At 32.6% G+C, this 9,532-nt stretch overlaps 2 long non-coding RNA genes across 2 annotated transcripts; one reads left to right on the top strand and one right to left on the bottom strand.

The window, feature by feature from the left end:
* Positions 1–696: 696 nt before the first annotated feature.
* On the bottom strand, positions 697–3,109 carry LOC134251548 (uncharacterized). The gene is made up of 3 exons (XR_009988778.1): positions 2,526–3,109; positions 1,960–2,384; positions 697–1,467 (listed from the first exon to the last, which is right to left on the bottom strand). It is a non-coding gene; the product is annotated as an uncharacterized LOC134251548 (long non-coding RNA).
* A 287-nt stretch (positions 3,110–3,396) lies between these two features.
* Positions 3,397–5,753, top strand: LOC134251547 (uncharacterized). The gene is made up of 4 exons (XR_009988777.1): positions 3,397–3,545; positions 4,605–4,709; positions 4,998–5,065; positions 5,358–5,753. It is a non-coding gene; the product is annotated as an uncharacterized LOC134251547 (long non-coding RNA).
* The last annotated feature ends 3,779 nt before the right edge of the window (positions 5,754–9,532 follow it).

Genomic DNA, 9,532 nt, shown 5'->3' with positions numbered 1-9,532 from the left:
TCGTATCAACATTGTCAACATTGCGATGTCGACGTCGACAATGTTGTCATGTAAAAACAATAATGATGTAGACGATGTATACACGATATCGTATCAACATTGTATACATTGCGATGTCGACAATATCGATTTGATTAAGGGAACTGGACATGAAAGTGAGGTATGTCCAGTGCACGATGTTTTTTTCGATATTGTCGACATCGCTATAAACAATATACAATATTTCAATAATACCTGTGTTTATCTCTAAGCAATAAAAGGAACGTCATATCGTTTGAAATCGTGTTTCTCACAAGAATCTAGAATCATACGCAATATAACCGCTAATGATAAGCTCGTATCAATATTACCTAAAACCAAACACATAGGGAGTAAATATATAGGTGAAAAGTATGTCCCTCCTTATAGATTTATTAGAAGCTCTGGAATGTCTATTAAACTGAGATGATACAAAAAAAGCCTGAAAAATGAGAAGGCAGCAGAAGAACTGTCCATTAAAAAATGCTAACCAGATTTCCAGAAGTAATGAAGGAGAACCCAAACAACTAAACAAAGAGCTTTAATGTTCTGAAATGTCTGGAAAATGGAGTACGACAACTGCTTAAAAAGGAAAACAGGACATTCATCAGATTAATTCCTGGTAAAGTTCGAATCACTGCATGAAAATTTGGCTTTACAAAACAAGTAAAGATAATGTAAATTTATTATTTACAATGCCTTTAATTGGCTTTTCTGAAAAAAGTCAAAGCTGGAAAAGGTAACCTTTACATTAACTTTACATGCACTTAAATATGATGTAATGTCCCACTTTATCTTGACTTTACAAAAAAGTAAAGTTAATATTTACAACCATTAAACACAGTATTTAGGATAAATTAAATCTGATAATTACAGATTCTAAATTTAATTAAATGCCATTTTTAATAACCACAATCTGATATTTACAGACCTTAAATTTAATTAAATACCATCTTTAATAACTCCAAAAGTTAATAAGCTCTATTTTCCATTCCAGTGAATGAAGCCTTATTCAAATTATAAATATAAAGTTTTTTCTTCCAAATTGATAAGTTGCGGAAATGTAAACATCATAATTAATATACAAAGTAACAAAAAAGCTGACTTTAACTTGGTTTATTACAATACAAAACATTTCTTTTTAAGATCAAAATCATCAAGATTCTTGGCAGTTTATGTTGCCCACATCCTATCCTGCAAATTACATACATATCAGAGACAGGGTACATTACACGAATGCTTTTATTTGTATGTGTCACTGACATGATTTATAATAAAACCAATTGTACATTCTTGAATTAATGTTGTGAATCAACATAAAACTATGTACTCTTTCTTGTGGATATTGTTTTTAGTGGAAATCAACAACTGTCAAAATGTTTTTGTCACACCTCCCTTTTCAGAGTCCAAAACTTTTCTCCTCGTGCAGGCATTTTCCTAATGCTTTTCCTAAAAGAAAAAGAAAATCTATAAGTATTTTTTCAGTGCCACACATAAGTATAAATATTTTCAAAGGTGTCTGTGTTATCACTTATCAGAATTCAAAATACCATGATTTATAAAAATAAAAACAAGGAACAACCTAATTTATAAATAAAAAGTTCTAAAATGACCTTTAACCTCAAAAAGCAAAGAAATGCAAATTTATGAATTTAATGAGTAGAACTCTTGTTATTGATATTTTATATGAAGAATCAATGGTTAGGTCATGTATCCCTTATCACAAAAAGCCTATACATTACAATTTGAGAACTATGTATTTTTTTAAGAGTACTATACAAAAACAAAGAATAAATCCCTGAAATATTGGAAAATCATAGGTTTCCTGACTACTCTGTTGTCAGTTTACAAAGAGAACAATATAGTGCTACATATTTAGTTTAGCTGTACATGTATACAGAATGATATTCAAGTTATGGTTTAGGATACTAGTATATGCACCTTTTTCTCCAATCGCATGTTTCAGCTCATGAACTTTTTCCTGATATGGAACAGTAAAAGAACTTTAGGTGAGAGGCCCTCAAATTGAACATGACAATCGTGCTGAAATAGATTTTGTACAGTGAGTAACATTTTCTGCAATTGAAAAAATTAATATAGTCTATATTTTTATAAAAAATTATGAGTTTGAAGCAAACCACTGCACATGGTCACCAAAGAATGAATTGATTTTGAAAATTAATACAAAATGGAATCACAAATAATAGCTATGAATTAACAAACACCCTTACGTTATTTTTCTATCAAGAATAATCTAAAATTAGTTCTTAAACAATACTTGCCATTTATAATATGAAAGTTGAGAACCCGCCTCTTCTTCATGACAGATCTTTTAATTTTCTCATGGTAGGCTGAATAGCTTCAGACTATACAAAGGAAATTGAACATTATTTTTTTTTTACAAATATATGACGATATTGACTCCCGAGCAAGTCAAGCACTAAATAATGTAAATGTTTGTTCAAGTAACAGATTTCATTAAATTTATTATTAAAATGTGCTTGTACCAAAGAACACTGGGATCCTCAATCTGGGTAATCATGTTTTGTCGTCTTCCTCGCCCTGTCTTGATGTTTTCCCTTCAACAATCTGCATACTGAATTCACTATACCACCTGTATTTAAAGAAAATGGACACAGTTTAAAATACAAAATAAAACAAAATTATTTGTCAAATTTGGAGTTAAAACTCTCAGCCAACTCTAAGTTTTATGACATTTGAAAGTGTTAATTCTCTGTAATAAGCAAAACTCCGGTTTTCAGTTTCAAATTCCCGGCATGACTTGGTTTTTACTACTCATTTTAGTCCCACTCCAGAATATGTTTATCTTTGTCTTGTTTAATTCATACACCTTTACAGAATTAAGTGACGCACATAAACAATAAATCCCCAAATTGTCAAAAATACTTATCTAATATCCTGGCAGTAAATAACATAAAAAGCGTCGTTTTGCGTGAATTTGATTAGTTTCATTCATTCACAACATGCACAATATACTGATCTGAAAGTGAAAGTGAAAACGGCTGGAAATCGTAAACAAACCTTTAGCGCATGCCAACCCGGGAATTCGAGCAGTTGTCAAGGCAAGAATCTTCTTAAATCTAGATGAAGTATCAAAAAATTACCGCAAACTTCGTCAAAATAACGATGCAGACCCGCTCAACTTGATTTGAAATGATTGGCTATTCAACCGAATACATAGTGCCATATTTGGGTTACTGTTCAGAGTAGGTCCTTCGTTTTACATTCGAGAAGTTTACATATTACTTGAATGAAGAGGATAACATAATACTGAGCTGACAACGGTGTGTAAAGTATTTTTTCAGTGTAGTTTACGATACAGGCTGTAAATGTGCTGGAGATTTTATTGATGTTGAAGCTTGTAAACAAAACCAATAAACGTAGGACTTTTTCACGGCAATGTATGGGAACCAGTCTAGAATGCAAAGAAAATTCCGCCAAGTAAACAAAGAAAGAGCTTTGGGATGTTGTCGGTTGTATACATTATGTGCGACGGTGACTGCAAGGTTATACATGTGTTTTTTTGTTGCGAATAATTCATTTCATTTTATTATGGAAATTTATCCGTCCCAACACTTGCAGAAATATAATTAATCTGACTTCAAAATTCCTTCCTCTGTTTTCCCCTAATCCGAGATTCCTCTGACTCTAACCCCTGCTTTTATATTGTGACTTGTGCAGGGGAGAGTCAGAGCGGACTCCATATTGAAAACTGGGAATCTGGCGAAACCACCTGGTATCGCTGCTCTGCCTACCTTTTACAACTTTATTTCACGGAGCTAACTCCCGAGACGCGAGAAATCAGTAAAACAATTATTCACCTACTTGTTAATCGTCATAAATATTATGCTTTCGCCGTTTAAACGACCCTATCACCGAAAAATGAAGCATCACTTGAATTTGGTCGCCTCCTCGACATTCGACGTCTTTGCGCATAACGTCACACACAAATACACAAATAAACTATCACGTGAAAATATCATGTTTGGTGTTTTAAACCTCATATTAGCATAAAAGTCGTTTGTGACAGTTGCTTTCCTTATCAATCAATAAATAAAACATCATTATGCTATTTTATATGTATTTTCACAACACTTTCATATTTTCCGAAAGCCCTACACGTGGTTAGAGCACGTGTTACTTTCAAACTGACTGGAATTTTGTGTATTTGTGTGCTTACGTCATGCGCAAAGCAGTCGAATGGCGATGAGGCGACCTAGTTCAAGTGATGCTTCATTTGTCGGTGATAGGGCTATTTAAACGGTGGAAGCATTTTTTAATGACAATTAACAAGTAGGAAAATAATTATTTTACCGATTTCTCGCGTCTCTGGAGTTAGCTCCGCGAAATAAAGTTGTAAACGGTAGGCAGAGTAGCGATACCAGGTGGTTTCGCCAGATTCCCAGTTTTCAATATGGAGTCCGCTCTGACTCTCCCCTGCACAAGTCACAATATAAAAGCAGGGGTTAGAGTCAGAGGAATCTCGGATAACTGTTCCCCCAAGTACGGGGCGCATGTAACACTCTTCGCTCTCATTTTTAAAATTTTCATTGTATATTTTGTAGAAGCAAGGGATGTGGATCTAATGCATGCTGCTAAGGATGGAAAGGTCTTGTGTTTATTGGTCATGCCTGAGACACCAGTCACAGTTGTACCTCATTCCATTTTAGGTAATGTCTTTTGAGTTTTTTTTAACTAGAGGGAACAATGCATTTTTCATTCAATATAAATGTAAAATTCTAGAGATGATTTTTTTTCAAGTGTTGGATATTAGTTCATGATTTTATGTAAAGAATATATTTAAATAATTATTTCCTCACATTTTTTAAAGAGGCCAGGTATGGTGAAGAGATAATTCATTTTTTATTCAAAATTTCATTTTCCATGCATTTGTACAGGGAGTCTGTATGCACCTGAGGTGAGCGTCAGATTTAATTTTGAAGGTGGATTACTTTCAGATGTTGTGATGAAGATTGTTGAAAGAGATTATCAACATAAAACCAGTCCATATGAATGTGCAAGTCAGGTGAGAACTGGACTTCAACTGTAATCAAGAAATGTTTATATATTGCTTAGCTCAGTGAAAGCACCCCACAAACATTTTAAGTATCTCAGTAAGTTTCATGGATATTACAGATGTTACATATGTTTGACATTGAGTTGCTTTGTCTAAATTTCCATTATGTTTAGTTATACATGTTTTAAGTTACTTAAGTATGTCTTCAAAAGCTTGTGCTTTAATTTCAATTGAAGTAATAATGAAAACCAATCTAAAAATTGTATTGTTTTTCTTTATAATTTTGAAAATGATTTTTTAGGACTTGTACAGCACCTGAGTACCCAGAGCAGATGACTGTTGAACTAATTGGTGAACAAGAAAAAATGTCAGAGAGGGGAATCCAATACAGTTGTCAAGAATATATACTTTTATCAACGATATGATCAAGAATTTGTAAACTTGTAGCGATTTAGAATATATTATCTGTAATATAACTCTTCATTACTTAATTGTTCACACATTATCATCTTATTTGTATATTAATTGCCCCCTCTTATATAACTCCCTGCGGATCTAAATGACCCGTGTATTGACTCTTGATCTTAAGGATCAGGACCAGATTTTGAGTATATCTATAGTGCGACAGAATTTTAGAATAAGATAGGAAGATGGAAATATAGAAGAATTAGTAGATATAAATGTTAGAGATAAATAAAGCTACATACTTACTTTGAATGTTACCTTATATTTCTCGGATTTATATGTATTTATTTTTTGTGAATCATTTTTCCTGATTTATCTATTTGTGATGTGCTGTGTAAATAAACTGTAGACTAGAGTTTCAGCATCTATTTTCAAGATATGAGGAACAAGGATAAATTGATTTATAAATGAGAAGTGACTTTATGAAATGTGTTGTAAGACTGCCCGGTGGGGCGCTACAAGCTAACTAGGAAATATCTTGGAGATTTATAGATGAACATGCAAGCATTCATGATTTTGTATGTTATTGAGCCAGAGAGTTTTTGCACAAATTCAATTTTCAGTACAGTAATTTAAACTGGATGTGTAATTTTCAGTACAGTTATGTAAAATGAATAATTATGTTACTTATAATGATTGTCAGTTTCTCAACAGGACATAATTGTAGTTTATTTATATGCAGATTTGCAGAACAAAACACACAGAACTTTTTTTCTTTTTGTGCATCATACATTTGTAAACCTTTTACACCACCATGATTACATATTTAACATTTTGTATGTTGACATGTAAATCGAGCACACACATGAAAAAGCGTACGCGTATAGCTTGATACATTACATATGCAAACATACATCTACCATAACCTAATACATATTTTCCAAGGTGTGTGAAGTCGAGCACATACATGAAAATGTGTGAAGCTGGACACATACACAAATACACATGCATCTGCCACAACCTATTACATATTCAAAGGTGTGTGAAGTCGAGCACATACATGAAAATGTGTGAAGCTGGACACATACACAAATACACATGCATCTGCCACAACCTATTACATATTCAAAGGTGTGTGAAGTCGAGCACATACATGAAAATGTGTGAAGCTGGACACATACACAAATACACATGCATCTGCCACAACCTATTACATATTCCAAGGTGTGTGAAGTCGAGCACATACATGAAAATGTGTGAAGCTGGACACATACACAATTACACATGCATCTGCCACAACCTATTACATATTTTCCAAGGCGTGTGAAGCCAAGCACATACATGAAAAATGTACAGCTGGACACATATGCAAACACACTTACATTTACCACAGACGTAAAAACATAATCTAAACTTAATCAAGCACAGACAGGCTCACGGGGTGAAGCTGGACTCGTACATGATCTCATGCATTTTGCAAATTGCATCATCGCATATATTCTATTAGATTTTTCACCATTTTTTGAGTTTGTGAATATGTAAAATGCATCATTTTGCATTACAAGTTGAAGATGTTATTAGCCTGTATATAAGTGCAAATCAAATAGCCTTTTATGTATTTTTTTCCACATTCTATTTAAACTGCAAAGTTTAATTTATGAATGTACATGCACCATTAAGAATAAATAATGTATCGGTATTATATTTTAGAGTGAAATGATACCTCCATTTCAAAAGCAGAAATGTGAAATTTATACTTATCATCTGTATTTTTTTTTCAATTTTTTTCTCACATGTATCTGAATGTTTAAAGGAAATCAAAAGACAAAGATAGCTCAATATGTTTATATTGAAGGTTATAACTGGATATTGTTTGTGCTGTATATCTGACTCATCATATGATGAGAAGCAAAAATGCAGAATATTTTAGATCATTTTTGTTTGGAAAATGAAAATTATCAATATGCCAATTTTTCCCATTGTTATATTATTAATTACTCTATCATTAATATCAATGTACATATTAAAGATCTATGCCATCCAATTCAGAGATTTGTAGGCAATCCTGGTGCAGATAATATTTTTTTCCTGTGTTTTGTAGTATTGCGGGAACACATTGTATGTGAGGACTGATGAACCTATATTAATTGTTTTGGTTGTATATGTGGGCCTGGCCAAAGGAAGGCCAATGAGAAATGAGTATTCAGTAAGGTGTTTAAATCATTCTAAGCCAGTGCTCTTTAATAAACACAGGGTTTTTTTTGCTTTATAAATAACCTATATATCATATTTGTAAAAATATACTGGTAATGGAAATAACAAAAGTGTTGACATGTACTTTAATTTGGATTTTTTCATACATGCAAATATTATAGGATGCTCCTGCATTTTTAACTATTGCACCGAATGCACGTACGGCATTCTCCCTTGAGACATTATTTACATAGCGACGGACACAGGTTTTCCATAGTAAACCATCTATGGTTTTTGCCTGGGCGGTTTTTAATGTCATTGATAGGGGTACAATTTATTAAATGTAAAATATTTTACAAATGCATTGCAGTGCTTTATTGTTTCACATTCAGTGTAATGTATGTTAAATATTCATATATTGTTACATGTATCAAAATAAACGCCAGCTGCTCCAACTAAGCTAACCTGGCTTACAGCATAGGTGTTGTATTATTTGAGGTGCAGTCTGTCAAATAATGATGAGTCAAATGTTTGATTCTGTAGATGACCATTTCTAATACTAATTTCAACTGGAAATGGATTCAAGATAATTAAAAAATATCTGATGTTTTTATTAAAATTCTGGGTACTGACTAGATTAGATTCTTTGAACAAACTGAAAATCCAAAGAATAAGTGTATTAGACAATAGTCAGCATTTAAATAAGACTTTTATAAAATATTTATATTTAATGAACTTTAATATGGCATTAAAGGTGAAAGGTTATATTTAATTATCTTTTCGTGAAAGTAAAGGTTACCTTTTCACCTTTACTTTTTGTAAAGTTAATACAAAGATGACCTTGCTTTTTTGAGCACCTTTAATGAAATTTACTTTGCAAGTAAAGTTTTGTAAAGGTGTTTTTTCAAGCAGTGTATTACAAAGAAAACGTAATTAATTTTTAGCGACATTCAATTTAAGCGATCCCGGCGACACCCTCGCTTAAAATGCCAAAATTGAATCCTCGCTTACAATTCTTCCGATATGGTATTTAGAACACTATTGGATAATATACAAATAGTTGCTAATTTCCTTGAAGTCTTTTAACTTTATCAAACAAGGACTAAAAAAAAATCAAAGCTATAAGAATTCATTTTCCAACCATTTGAATTTATTTATCTAAATGTTAATTTCTTAGATTATATCTTAACAACATAAATGTGAAGTAGTTTGCTTACCTTTTTCACGTCTTCTCTCTGCGATGACTTTCTGCGAATCTATGTCCAAGTCTGCATGCGCTATAAGAATTCATTTTACAGGTATTTGAATTTAATTATCTAAATGTTAAATTCTTAGATTATATCTTAATAACATAACTATGAAGTATTTTGCCTACCTTTTTCAAGTCTTCTCTCCCCGATGACTTTCTGTGAATGTATGTCCAAGTCTGCACGCGCGAAGTGTTGATACAGCATTTCACACCTCTTTCTGATGTCATCCTATACACAAAGCTAGCAATTGCTCTTTGATGATGGAAGACTTTCACAGTTACTGTTAACGCTGTATGTGATGAGTTGAAGGAAAAGGTTAGGTTTAAGTTAAAGGTTAGGTTTAAGATTAAGGTTAGATTTAAGATATTAGGTTAGGTTTAAGATACCAGGTTAGGTTTAAGATACCAGGTTAAGGTTAGGTTTAAGATTAAGGTTAGGTTTAAGATACCAGGTTAGGTTTAAGATACCAGGTTAAGGTTAAGGTTAGGGTTAGGGTTAGGGTATAAGGGGTTTTACGAAGATTGCTCCGGAGCATTCTCGTCAATGTCACATTCTATCACGTGATTTTGATAGGCGTGGTTATAATAGGAATAGGAAATACTGGAGTTTTCCGAAACTCTTATCTTCT

Source organism: Saccostrea cucullata, unplaced genomic scaffold (assembly GCF_032062105.1).
Source record: "Saccostrea cucullata isolate Sc308-1 unplaced genomic scaffold, CSIRO_AGI_Scuc_v1 ctg1627, whole genome shotgun sequence".
In the NCBI taxonomy this organism is placed as follows: domain Eukaryota; kingdom Metazoa; phylum Mollusca; class Bivalvia; order Ostreida; family Ostreidae; genus Saccostrea; species Saccostrea cuccullata.
The sequence above is the reverse complement of the archived record's forward strand: the minus strand, read 5'-3'. Positions and strand labels throughout refer to the sequence as shown.